At 34.4% G+C, this 13131-nt stretch overlaps 1 protein-coding gene across 10 annotated transcripts in view; it reads left to right on the top strand.

Moving 5' to 3' along the window:
- The window catches only part of DMD (dystrophin), a 1076492-nt gene that overhangs the window by 221694 nt on the left and 841667 nt on the right, over positions 1–13131 (top strand). The window lies entirely within an intron of this gene.

The raw sequence follows: 13131 nt of genomic DNA, 5'->3' as shown, positions 1-13131 counted from the left end.
GCAAAAGAACATGGCATTGAGTGGATATATCATATCCCCTATCATGCCCCAGCCTCCGGGAAGATTGAGTGATATAATGGGCTACTAAAGACCATACTGAGAGCAATGGGAGGAGGAACTTTTAAGCATTGGGACACACATTTAGCAAAGGCCACCTGGTTAGTCAATACTATAGGATCTGTCAACCAGGCTGGCCCTGCTCAGTCAAACATTCTACGTACTGTAGATGGAGATAGAGTCCTGGTAGTGCACCCTGAAAACATGCTGGGGAAGACTGTCTGGGTTATTCCTACTTCAGGTAAAGATAAGCCCATACATGGAATTACCTTTGCCCAAGGACCTGGGTGCACTTGGTGGGTAATGCAGAAGGATGGGGAAGTCCCATGTGTACCTCAAGGGGACTTAATGTTAGGCGAAAATAGCCAATAAACTGTATTAGATTAATCACCACACCACCCTACCAATGCTTTGTTATGGCAAACATGAACTTGGATGAAAATAGGACTGGTTCCAGCAACTGATGCTCAGCAACTGCTGCAGACTGTGAATACAGACAGTGTCAGATGCATCAGCCACCAGCTCCAACTGCACGAACATGAACTCTATTCCAGCCCAAATCAGGACAACTTCACTAGGAACTGAACTGACACTACTGACTTATTGCATATTGGTTACCAAACAGTCATGAGATGTTCAGATGCTAGTGATTTTTCCATTCTTAACTGCTTGGGTTTTATGCAAAGAAGTGACCTGGAAGTGAGACACCTCATTGTATATCCCTGAGTTATTTGATGTTTTCTGAAAAGTTTAAGGTCTACACTACAACTACCTTATTATTTAACTACTCTGGTCACATATAAGAGAGAAACAGAAAATTTGTAAGTCTTTTATGGATTTGTAATCTCATTAAACTAATCTCTTTATAATGTTCCACTTCTGACTTTTTCCTGAACAATATCTGGTGCAATGCCCAGTGCAGCACAAAGAAAAGAAACAATTAATACTTCAGAAAAATCAAACTCTGACTTAAATCAATAACTGTCTGTTTGGTAATTTGCTAAGGCTGGGACATGTTTACAAGAAAACATTACTGCCTATGGAATATTAACATTTTATAAAAGAAAGACAATAAAAATACATTTATAAAAACAATTTGTTTTAAAAGATTACCCAGAGATACGGATCTGCCTCTTCCATATTTTCTCTAACAGTATTTTGAGAAAGCTGTAACGTTTGGATAGACTTTAAGATTTAATGACAGAACACAAGCATTACAAAAAGAGCCTGACCTGTAAGATGTTTGAATAAGTTTCAGTAATAATTCAATATCAACTGTTCTTACTCATTATTTGTCAGGAGCACACAGACACTATAGAAAATATGTTTTTGTAAGTATTTTCCTTTGATTCTGCTTGCTTTATCATCCTCTAGTTATACTGGCATAGGATGTTTCATGTTTTTGTTACTTGTATACTTAGTACCTTTTTACAAGTTGCTTTGTTAAACAATATCCTTGTTAGCATTGAAGTTTCAGTGGTAGTCATAACAATTTACATAGGGAGTAAGGACCTATGTGTACTGTGATTGCATCCCTTTGAATTGAAAATTACAGTGTAGGTGAGACTTAATTGTGCCTTATTATCAGGGTAATATTCTCGGTCATCTGGGATTTCAGAAATACAGTTAAGTTCTAGAGACTTGGAACCTTCTCACTACACATTGTTTGTAATGCCACAGCTACAGTGTTTCATTTCTAGTACCTGAGTGGTCTAACTGGAAGGAAGGGTCTAGGTATTCTAGAAAGTTTTGGAAGGTGTAACTATCATGTTTGTCTGCTGGTGTGCCTTGACTCAGATTTGCAGGATGCATTTTTGCTGTTGTAACTACATCTACTGAATAGCTTTGTCAGTTACATGGTTTAAATTTTTCATGTTGTCATGTAATTATTTGCATGTTTAAAATATAGTTCACTCCTTATCAGCGTGCCTTAGAGTTGACAAGATCTTAGTATGCCTTCTCCTCTGATGCTGGCGTCTCTGGTCATTTTGAGCTCAATGGGAAGAATTGTGTGGGGAAGGCACTTGGTCCCTGCTGCTGTTGTGCCCATCCTTGAAACAGAGTGCTTCAGTCTCCCCCAAGTCTGTTGTCCCAGACTTGGAAATGTGCAGTTTCTAAACCATTAGAACCTTTCATGTTTCATGAAACATGTTTCTTGACGGACCAGAATATGTATTACTAAACTATGAGTGTTGCAAGTTAATGAAACATGCGACTTCTTTGTGACTGGTGTCATATGCTTGTCCTATCTGAACTCTACAGGCTCATTTTTAATGTAATTGCTGCCTTTTTGTGAAGATGGGCTAAATTCTTAGAATGCTGAGCCAGCTTGACCATCTGCTTGGGGGAATATGGTTGCACAACCAGGCCCAAAGATTTTTTTCAGGAGTCAGACTGTTAAATAAGGACCCAAGCCAAATACTACCTAAGCAGAATTAGAGCCATTTTATATTTATTTTGGGATGTTTACTAGATTATTTGTAAAGAAAAAAAAATTGCATATTGTTAAAGTTGGGAGAGCTGCTTGGTTTTTCTTCTGTTTTTGGAGGGGTTTTCTGTTCTGTTTTTTTTGTTGTTTGTTTGGGGCTTTTTTTTTAATCAATAGAAACAAATCAGTGACAGAAGACACCAGTAGCCTTTTTTTAAAAAAATTGTTTGTAATTTACAAGACTGTACTCTGCTTAAGGAACGAAAATCTCTCAGCCAGATTGAACATGTATTTCATGTATTTAAGTATTTTTTTAGATGCAGGCCCTGTTTCAAAGCCTCATCTCAGGTTGTCAGAGTATTCTTAGTTCTTTGCCAAGGCTACCTCTTCTGCATAATTTTTAGATGATGTATATTTTCTTAGTTAATAACCACTAAATCTTCTCTTTTATGTTGGACTAAGACCAGTCTTACTAGTGCTGAGTAATGAAAGAAAGACTTCAAAAAATAAGGTTTTGGCCTGTACTGCTCTTGTTTATAATCCCAGATTCTGCTCCCATTTATTGCAATCACAAATGGTGCTTATTCTCATCATGGCTCTGAGCCCTGTACCCATAGCATTGCTTGTTTGTTTATTTGTTCAGCCTAGACAAATCAATTCTGAAACCAAACATGCAGAACTTTTCAAGGACAATTTTTTTTTTTTTTTTTCCCAAAAAATTCTAATAAAAATTTGTATTTAAGTTGTTTTGACTTTAAAAAATGTATTTTGTTTTAAATCACATAAACTAAGGCCTGGCATGGTATAACCTCTTTAACTATTAATAATTAACTGTCATGAAAAGAAGTAAGACTGCTTCAAAAGAGGCAAAATAACAGTTAAACTGCTGGGTAGCTTGACTTCAGGGTAAAAAGTATGCAGTGAGTTCTATCATCTGCTAGAAACAAAGTCTTAAGAAATTTAAGGATAGGGAATAAAAAGGTTTACCATTCCTTCAAATATGAGTTGGAAGAGCTAAATGAGGGGGTGAGGAGGGAGGGATGGATGGATGGACAGACATGAGGTGAGAAAAGGAGGAATATCACTGTGCTCAAAGAGATTTCTGTTAGTGAGTTGAAAGATCCTGGTAAAAAAAAAAACAAAAACAAAAAACAAACAAACCCAATAGTGGAGAGTTATACAGTTGACTGTTAAAGAGAAATGAGTTATGTAGACATTCAGGTGAAAATTGGACAAATGTATATTTGTTCAGGTGGTGAATCCAAACTTTATGTAATACCTATTTCATAAAACACCATCCATATCATAAAAGAGATGGTTCAAGAAATTATAATTAATACTGGTAAGCTAAAGAGCAAGGGTTAATAAACATACCAGTTGTGGAACTGGTAGTTCTACAATTTCTTTCGAGGAATATGTATTTTCTGAAACTTTTATATGTTCTATTTTTGTTACCCTTATCCCTTATTCTTTATTTCCAGATTCTTCTCCCTCTTAAAATATGCACTAACTAATGTTTAGATTTAACCTGAATAATTCTTGCTGTGTTGCTTCATAGTCTTGCTTAAACTAATTTTTAGGGTTCCTTGCATTTTGTTCATTAACATAATAGGTGATAAATATGTAATAAAACTGGTTGTTGTTTTAATGTATTCGTAACTCCTATTTATGTTATATTGACTGTACTAATTAATCTCCAGCTTTCTTCCACATGCTCTGTTGATGTACTATTAGTTGATAAATATGTATATGTATGCTATATATGCAAAAGCTCTGTCACATCTTTAGTGTAATGCTTTGTCAGATTTTCTAAGAACAGTCAGACACAAAACACTATTTTTACTCTTATTTTTGCTAGGTTATTGCATCTACATATTTCCCCGTAATTGAATAATTAAAAAACATCAAGGGAGTAGAGTTCATAGGAAGAAAAACATGAAACTATAACAGTAACTTGTATTGAAAATGTATAGCTGAAAAACAATTAGCATTAAGTATAATGTAAAAGGAAGGGGAGGAACCAAACCTGAGGGACCTGATGATGCATTGAGTCCTGTTACCTGCAATTTCAGGTAGAGTTCTCATTATTAAGATTTTAATTATATTTCTCAAGTTCTGTCGTAGTTGCATACTTTGCTTCTATTCTTCTGTCTCTCTCAGGACCTCACTTTCTGAAGGTGACAAACTCTTCCGTGTTTTTAGACTGTTTCTTCAGGTTTGTTTTGTTCTGTTTTGTTGTGCTAGCACTGTCCTTGAGCTTGATGCTTTTCACTCTGATTTTTTTTTTTTTTTTTTTTTTTATCCCATGGTGTATTTATTAAGAACACTCATACCTGCTCTCAGCCTTTGTTTGACTAGACTCTCAATAGGTTTTCATTCTTCTCTACATTGTCTACTACTTCATGCAAACAACTCTTTTCTGTTCCACCCCGATTCACCATTCTTGAACATGTCTGATCTGAACATCGAATCCCAGATCAGATCTTCTTAATGCTTTGTGCAATAAAATCAATATTGTGTTTCTTGAAGATTAATCTGATTTATCTTTTTAATTGATATTAAAAAAAAAAAAAAAAAAAAGACCTGAATTTCAAGGCTGTGTTCTCTCTGGCTCCTTGAATGCTCAGAAGTATGAGGTATTTTCAGGAGACGCTGTTGTACAAAATATCATATATATTTTCTGTAGTTGTGGCTATTCTACAAAGCTTGACAAGCGTAATTTTGTGAGTATGACAGTATGCATGAGATACAGGCTTCAGTTCTGCATACATCTGATCTTACATGCTACAGTCCTCTTCCCTCAGATCATTACATTGAAGGTTTCTTCTTAAATTACAAAACATGTTACGTTTAAATAACTTGCTGGAGAATGGAATGCATACAGTAAATAACCATTTGATCAAAACTTGCATTTTTAAAAACTGTTGGTATGATATGTTTTAGACTGATTTTCCTCATGACCAGCCTAAAGAAAAGGATCAGCACATTAATCTATTTTTTTGCATTCTTAGTGAAATAATTCTTCCTCTACTGCATTTACAATAAATTATTCTAATCTATTTTTTTAACATTTTAAAGCAGGAATAATTATGGTTAAATATAAAATCATATCACTTGGGTTTCAACTCTTTCAACTTGTATTTTTAAAAGATACACTTTTAAAGTGGAGGTAGCCTTTTTACATCTGCTACAGTTAACATTTTTAAAGACCTCATTTGTCATACAGTTTGTGTATCATGCATATAGAAGCCAATATTAACTAGGTAACTGGTCTTCATTTAGATGCAGGAACACATTCAGTGAGAAAACTCAAGATGTATAGCCAGAGGAGTCAGCAAGAAACCTCCTCTGGCTATTTAAAACTGACATGACACATAAATTTGTACAGATTATTTCTTGAACAGTCATTTTTTTTTCATGCTAGATATTCCATATGTAACCAAACCTTAGTAGTTCATAAACTTCCATGGTCTCTTGTAATGCTACTGAAAGATTCTCTGATTTTTTTTTTTTTCAGTTTTAATTAATCCAATTTGCATACCCTGTGAAAGTATGGTCTATTAAATATAAAAAGTATGCATTGTATTTGTAAACAACATTCTGGCCTAAATTAGTGAAAACCAGGAATTTTCACTGAAGATATTATTGTACACAATAAATTTTTTATTTTCTTTCATCTCTCTATAAGTTATTTTACAACTGAAGTTCACCTAAAGTTAGGAATAATTCTGCATAGAGACTAAGCTACATTCCTTATATTTTCTGATACTTTTTTTTATAAATCAAAACAAAGCCAAGAACAGCTTAGTTTTGGTTTACATCCAAATAAGTTTATCTCTGGAAATTGTTGTTTGTTTTTCAATTTTGCTTTTCTCAGATTTCATAGAAACCCAGTTGTCCATGAGGTTCTACATGCAGTAACATGCACCGTTTTGTGGTCTCAGTTTTGGAAGACATTAACCTCAGGTGGTCATTACCTTGCTCGGATGTCAGAAATATCCCATTTCATATGGAAATAAAAGGAAGATATATACCATAGAAGTAGAATCCCTGTACTTCTGCAGATACCAGTGAAGGTTCTGAGGTGCTTCTCTTTGTTCAATACAGTGGAATTTCTTCTATCCTCACAGCATTCATGTTTCCCTTTCCATCCACTGGTCTGTCTTTCTGTGTGAGCCATATAGGGTTTGTAGATTGAATTCCTGTCTTTTACTAAATGAATATATCAGAGCTGCAAAACAATCTTCTTCTCAGATCTCAGACAGAAGCATCAAAACCTTCTTTATTGTATTAATATACTAACACAAGGAATGTAATATATGCCATTACAATTTCTTCCCAATATAATTTACAAAAGTATGTTTACGTATGGACTCTAAATGCCTTTATAACTTCAAGACTGTGATCCCAATTTCATAATTTAATCCCAACTGTAATGTATTGTTTCATTTTGGGAAAACTTACTAGTAAAAGATGAAATGGTTCTAAATCTGTCTCATCTTACACCTAATATCTCATGACTATGTTTTCCAGTGCCTTTGAGTGCACATAAAGAACTATTACCTTCTCTTATTAAGTGTGGTATCACCCATCCCCCAATATGCATAATGTGCTCTCTGTTTTCTATTCAGATTTGGCTAATACTGACTTAGCTCTTCAAGTTCTTCTATTATATTTCACAATTCTTGCAACCACAGATTCAGCAAAGCATGTATTGTGCATGTAACTCTGCAGCAGGTAAACAAGTTATGGTTGGAACTAAATTTCTTAAGACAATATTTTACTTGATGTGTGTGTGCAGCCAGTCCCAGTAGACAAAATCTTCCTGATACTGCAATAACTGATAATATGGACTCAGCTGGAATCAATGCTATCTAGCTTTTGGAGAATACCTACAGAGTGTTTTATGAAACTTTATAGTAGAAATGTTTTTTTAGTCTTTGAGTACTGTTGCCATAGTTTCCATGCTGAATGAAATATACCTTTAACAGGAATCAACAGGAGAGAAATGTATAAGTAAAAACTTTTATAGGCTAAATATTTATAAAACTAAAATGAAAAATGTACAGTATTTTGAATCATTGGCCCAATTGCTTTCTCAAATATTGGCCTGTTTGCCAAGAATATTTGAGATATCAGCAAAATTACTGTTTGGGTGCCTGCTAATGTTACCATTTTTGTATACTATTCCTAACTAGGTATCAGTCAGCATAACTCTTGTTCTTTATTTTCAGGACTCTTTAGTAGGACCTATGTGATAGGGTGTATTTTAGTTTTCTTTTCTCTGCCCTGCCGTGCACCATCACACACCCCCCCCCGCCCACTGCTCACTGCATTTGGATTTGAGGGTTCTGAGTAACTGAACTCCAGTTTTCAGCGATGTGTATCAGTGTTGTAAGAAAATTAAGTATTGCCTTTTATTTGTTATCTCAACAAATTGATGAGCCACGCTCACTTCTACTCATTGACAAAAATACCAATATACAACATTTATGATAAAAATGTTAACATATGCATCTCCACTTTTAAAACTAGTGTTTTATTTAATTGTCATTTTGACTTAATTTTGTTCTACCTCTATCTTTGCTGCTAAGAAGATGCTTATGCTAGATATAGCTTAGGGTGCAAAGGTTGTCATGTTATTGAGTAAATGTTTAACGTTATAAGGAAACTGAAGAAAAATAAGGATCACCTTTACTGTTCAGCATACGTGTTAAGTCTGATATTTCAGATTTCATAACCAGCGATAGTGTCAAGTTCACTCACTCAGGGCAGTGCCTACATATTAGTCCAAGACTCTTTCACACTCATGCAGCAAATCAGAACAGACATTCAGACAGTTGTAAGTTATTCTCTGCCACTGAATTTTTTAATACCAGATACACTTGAATCCCAAAGCACTTTCATCCCACAAATCCTGACCTGTCTTCGTGATTCTAAAAGGCAAAGAAAAATGTGTTAATCTTCTAAAGAGATTTTCTTCACACTGCTGTTGTGACCTCATTCAACACAGCCTACAAAGGACAGCTGTGGTCAGCATTTTGAAAGTATTCTGTAGATCTTAACCGTAAGGTTTAAAACATTTGCTTTCCAAAGGAAAAGGCCATTGAAAAATTAATATAATTTCTTTTGGGAATTTCATACTGGTTTTAGGTGAATGGGTATTCATATCTACAGAAAAGAAGAAAAAGAGCAGTGCCACTGTTTGTGTAGGTCACTACTGGGCTGTCCTCCAGGTTTCCACTCTCGTTTCAATTATCCGTATCTATTTTGTGCCTTTTGCTAACAATTTTTTAAGATGTGAGGTTTATTCTGCAAAACTATGATCACCATATTTATTCATGTAGGCCACTGAACAGCCTTTCAAATATTTTGACTTTTGTTCAGTCTTGTTCCAAATTATATTTTGATTATTTGTCTATATCACTGGCAAAAAGTGGAGTCAAAAAACTGGAGGCATTCAGTTTTCCTTTTTTTTTTTTTTTTTTCCATAAAAAACCCCAAACTTTTGTAAGATTACAGGCTAAATGAGTTCTTTACCTCTCTACTAAGAGGACTTAAATTCACCCTTTTTACCAGTGGGGAATGGAATACACTGAGTTGTACAATACAGTCTTTCTATTTAGGTTTTAACTTTCTTCTCCCTAAGAGACTGTAGACACATAGATTTCTGTTTAATTAAATATCTTCCCCTCAGTTGGAAAGTGCACTAAGGAGTTAATTTTAGAAAAAGCACAGCAGTTGTCTGATCTTTAACTTTGTTAAAGAACTGTCAGTTTAAATTTCCAGATTTCAGTATTTAGTTATGCAGTATTTCATAAATTATTCATTTTTTGTCTGTCTGCAAGTCCACCACTATTGCTTGAGATTACTTGTAAAGATTTCTTCTGAATTTAACATGTAAACTACTAACGGAGTATAAAAACAAGACAGAAAAATAATTACAAGTTCAAAAAGCAAGCGAAAAAAGGTCAATAATTGCAGACCAGATACTGCAGATACTGTCTGACCTTTGAGAGACTGCACAGTTTTTATTGCTTTTTTTTTATATGTTTTACTGTCAGCAGTGAGTATCAATAGAGTAAATCATTACCGCTTTTGGTCCTGCTATTATCATTACCATTAGTATAGTCTTAATTTAAACATGGATTGCAGAACAATATTGGTTTGGGACTAGGTGCTAGCTGAGGGAAAAGTTTTTATACATTCAGGAAAGACATAATATATTCTTTGCCTGATAATCTTCCATGTTTCTCGGTGTTCAAGTAAGAACAAATTAAATTTAGTCTTATGTTTTCATAATCAGGAAATTAAGAATCTGCCAGTGACAGCAAATCTAAGAGGCCTCATGATTCTGTTATAGATTAATGTCTGCAAATAGACTTGTTAGTGATCAGAAATATCAACTTGAAGTACAAATTACCAAGTTTACATTTCCCACCCCCTTTTTTTCCCTGTTTTTTTTTTTTTGTGTGTGTTTTGTTTTTTTTTTTTTTTTCATTTTGGGGGTATTGTTTTGAAGATCTCTACCTGCCTGTGGGAGACCAACTCTACTGCTTTTACCTGGGATTTAAATCTTCCTTGTTTTTCTTGCTATTTAACACCAAAGAGTTATGGTTTTACTAGTACAGTCTCATACACTTTCACACAGTTTCAACTGCACATCTAGGTTCATCCAAATCAAAACGTGATCAGAATGCATGACAGGTTTTATGGAAGCTCATTGAAAGTGTTTTGGTGAGCCTTGTCAAATGGATTATCCTAGGCATTTGAACGTGTTTTGAAAAGTTCAACCTTGTTCTTGAGTCTAAAAGGTAAAATAAATAAAATTAACTTATAAGTTTGCTTCATACATTTTTGAATATTTCTACTTTGCCCTCATCTTAGATATTGCAGGTTGGTGCCACAGTGGGAGCTGCCATACAAACACTGAAATCCCTCTTGTAATGAGTTTACATTGTAGAAACTCATCTTTTACATATCAGTTAGATTCTGTCTTATCTCAACAATCTGAGACCTGCAGTTAGCTTATCTGCCATGTATCTTTTAAGTCCTTTCTAAACAGATGCTTTTGGGGACAGCAGTAGCATTGTTGTGTAATGGTGTGTTAGTATCATTAATAAGCCTTAAAATGAAGAAAAAAACCCCAAAAAACAAACAAAACAACAGCCTCCATTTATCAGGGAAAAAAAGGTGTGTAATCTCTGAAAATTAAAATCTATTTTGACAACCTCCTTCAGTGTTATGGAAGGGAGGACAATGGGGTTTTTTTAGTACGTTTTTTAAAGTCTCATGTAGGACAGCAGCAAGTAACGTTAAAATATTAGGATTTTTTTATTTTTACTGTTATTATGGAAGCCAACAGTATTAGGTGATGTATAGGATTTAAAAGTTAGTTTTCTGTGTTTTCTATTTTGTGATTATCTGAAAATCCTACGTATTTCTTATGAGAACAAAGGATTTCCTGTGTTTTTAGGGCTCAAGTCTTGTCTTGTTATTCAGTATTGTAGAAGGTGAAGTATGTTTCAGAATTTGTCTCACAATGTAAAGAAACCACATCAACAGTTTATTTACGGTAATATATTTTTTTTTTCTGACAATGTAGCAGGCATTTAAGCTTTCTTCTTTAAAAGTTATTTTTCTACTGTTTTGATACAAAGAGTAAGTGGAATCAGCACAAAAAGTGTCAGAACTGTTATTTGGTCAAAGCTCTGAGAAAGCAAAATAAATAGTAGTGGCTATATTATAAGTAGACATATATTTGAAAATTTGAAGCAACATTTGCATGAATGCTTGTAATTTGTACTCTATGTGTGGCTGTGCATACATAATGTAGCACTATGTAACAAAATGCTCTATTTTGTTCTTGTTGGTAGACCTGTACAGTACTTTTTAATATAGAGCTTACTTAGGTGTTTTATAGCATCCTCACTTGCACTCATCTCTTAAAAATGCTTCTTTCCACTAGAACTGTGCATGTTGGCAGGGAATTGCTCATTGACAGAACATACAGATGCAACAAGAAACCACTTGTGAACTTCAAGGCTTAAAAGTTAGATGTTGGTTCAGTTTTTGAAGAGTTTGAGGGTTTTTTGGTTGGTTGGTTTTGGACTTTGTTTGTTTGTGTTGTGTTTTAATTTGTTTGCTCCTTTGGTACTACATCCTACAGAAAAGATTTGGTTTTGGAACATTTCAGGTTTTTTGTAGTCACTCATCCTCAACAAACCGTCAAACTTGTAGTTATGTTCATCAGAAAATTAAGAATATTTGATAATAAAAATCAAGTTGTATTGAACTTTGATAAGGCAAATTGCTTCCCAAATTAAACCTGAAATAAGTCTTTAAAGACAGCAGCACTTAAATAGGGGTTGATAGGTGTTTATTTCATGGTTTTAAAGTTCTGTGGTGAAAGCAGAATCTTACTGCTCTTTTGGGACTTGCTACCAAGTAGCTGTGATTCTAAATGAACAGGATGTTATCACACAGTTCTAGCTCTTACAGTGTCTCCTTAGTATCAGACAGGTTTTTCAGCCTGTGTATTAGAAGTATTTTATTTCTCTGTACGTTCTCAATTTGACTGGTGAGACTAATCTCTCAAAATGATCAGTGTGTGAGTATTTTTTTCAGGGTGAGAATGTAAAGTCAGAGTCTTGTTCTGTAACCTGCAAACAAGTTTTGTTTCTTTCTCTATGGAAGATGCTTAAAGAAACCACATCTTAATAAGTAAGCACCTGGATCACAAGATGTGTCAAAAACTAGTTCTGTGAACAGTATGTCTTATGTGACTTATTTCAGTTTCAGTGCCAGGAAGTCACTGTTTTATTTTGAAAAGTATTAATCTCCCATCATAAACTTTTCTACAGTAGAAGATTCCTCTCAATAGCTGGAAAATTCATGCGGGAAACTTTTCCATTACTTTTGTATAACTGTATCTTTTTAAAGAGTTGGAATAGTTTCCACAGCTCAAAGATACGGATATTCTTGTAAACATCAGTTACTAGTGGACACAGTATAACAGATTGGTGTTTAAATATTAATGATAAGATGATGGTGAAAGAAAAATACTTCCTGGGCTGAATTGTATCACAGAAGTGAAGCCTGTGGAGACCAAGGGCTGTGTGATTTGATTTGGAGAAGTCATGTTTGTTTGTTTTTAAATGAGCATATTCTGTATACTGTAGACACCGAGACAGTAAATCTTATGGGGGTAGGGAAGTTGGAGGGAATGTGCCATTTTTCCAGACAATTCTAAGTAGAATGAAACCTTCAGCTCTCTTTTGTAAAGTATCAAGTGGAAGTATGGAGATAGGTCAGAAAGTCAAACAAAAAATATTGATGGGACAATCTTTTCTTGATTTCCAAATATATCTGAAACTTTTAACTTAAGGTGCCTTCCATCATGTGTTCTGCATTCTAGAGAGAGAGAATGAGGTGCCACCCTGTAGCATTATTGAGTCTCTCAGAATATATTAATAGAATTTATTTTTTTTTTTTAATACTTTGAACTGAAATTTTATCTAAGCCACAATTGATCTAGGACAGTGAAAACTCACAGCTGTTGGCTTTCTGCCCGCGCCAATGCTAAGACACTTATGGAATTAATGATTAATTTATTGTACAACACTTTTTACATCTTAATTCACTAT

Source organism: Tyto alba, unplaced genomic scaffold (assembly GCF_018691265.1).
Source record: "Tyto alba isolate M040663 unplaced genomic scaffold, T.alba_DEE_v4.0 Super-Scaffold_14, whole genome shotgun sequence".
Lineage (NCBI taxonomy): Eukaryota > Metazoa > Chordata > Aves > Strigiformes > Tytonidae > Tyto > Tyto alba.
This window is presented reverse-complemented; position numbering and strand designations above follow the sequence as displayed.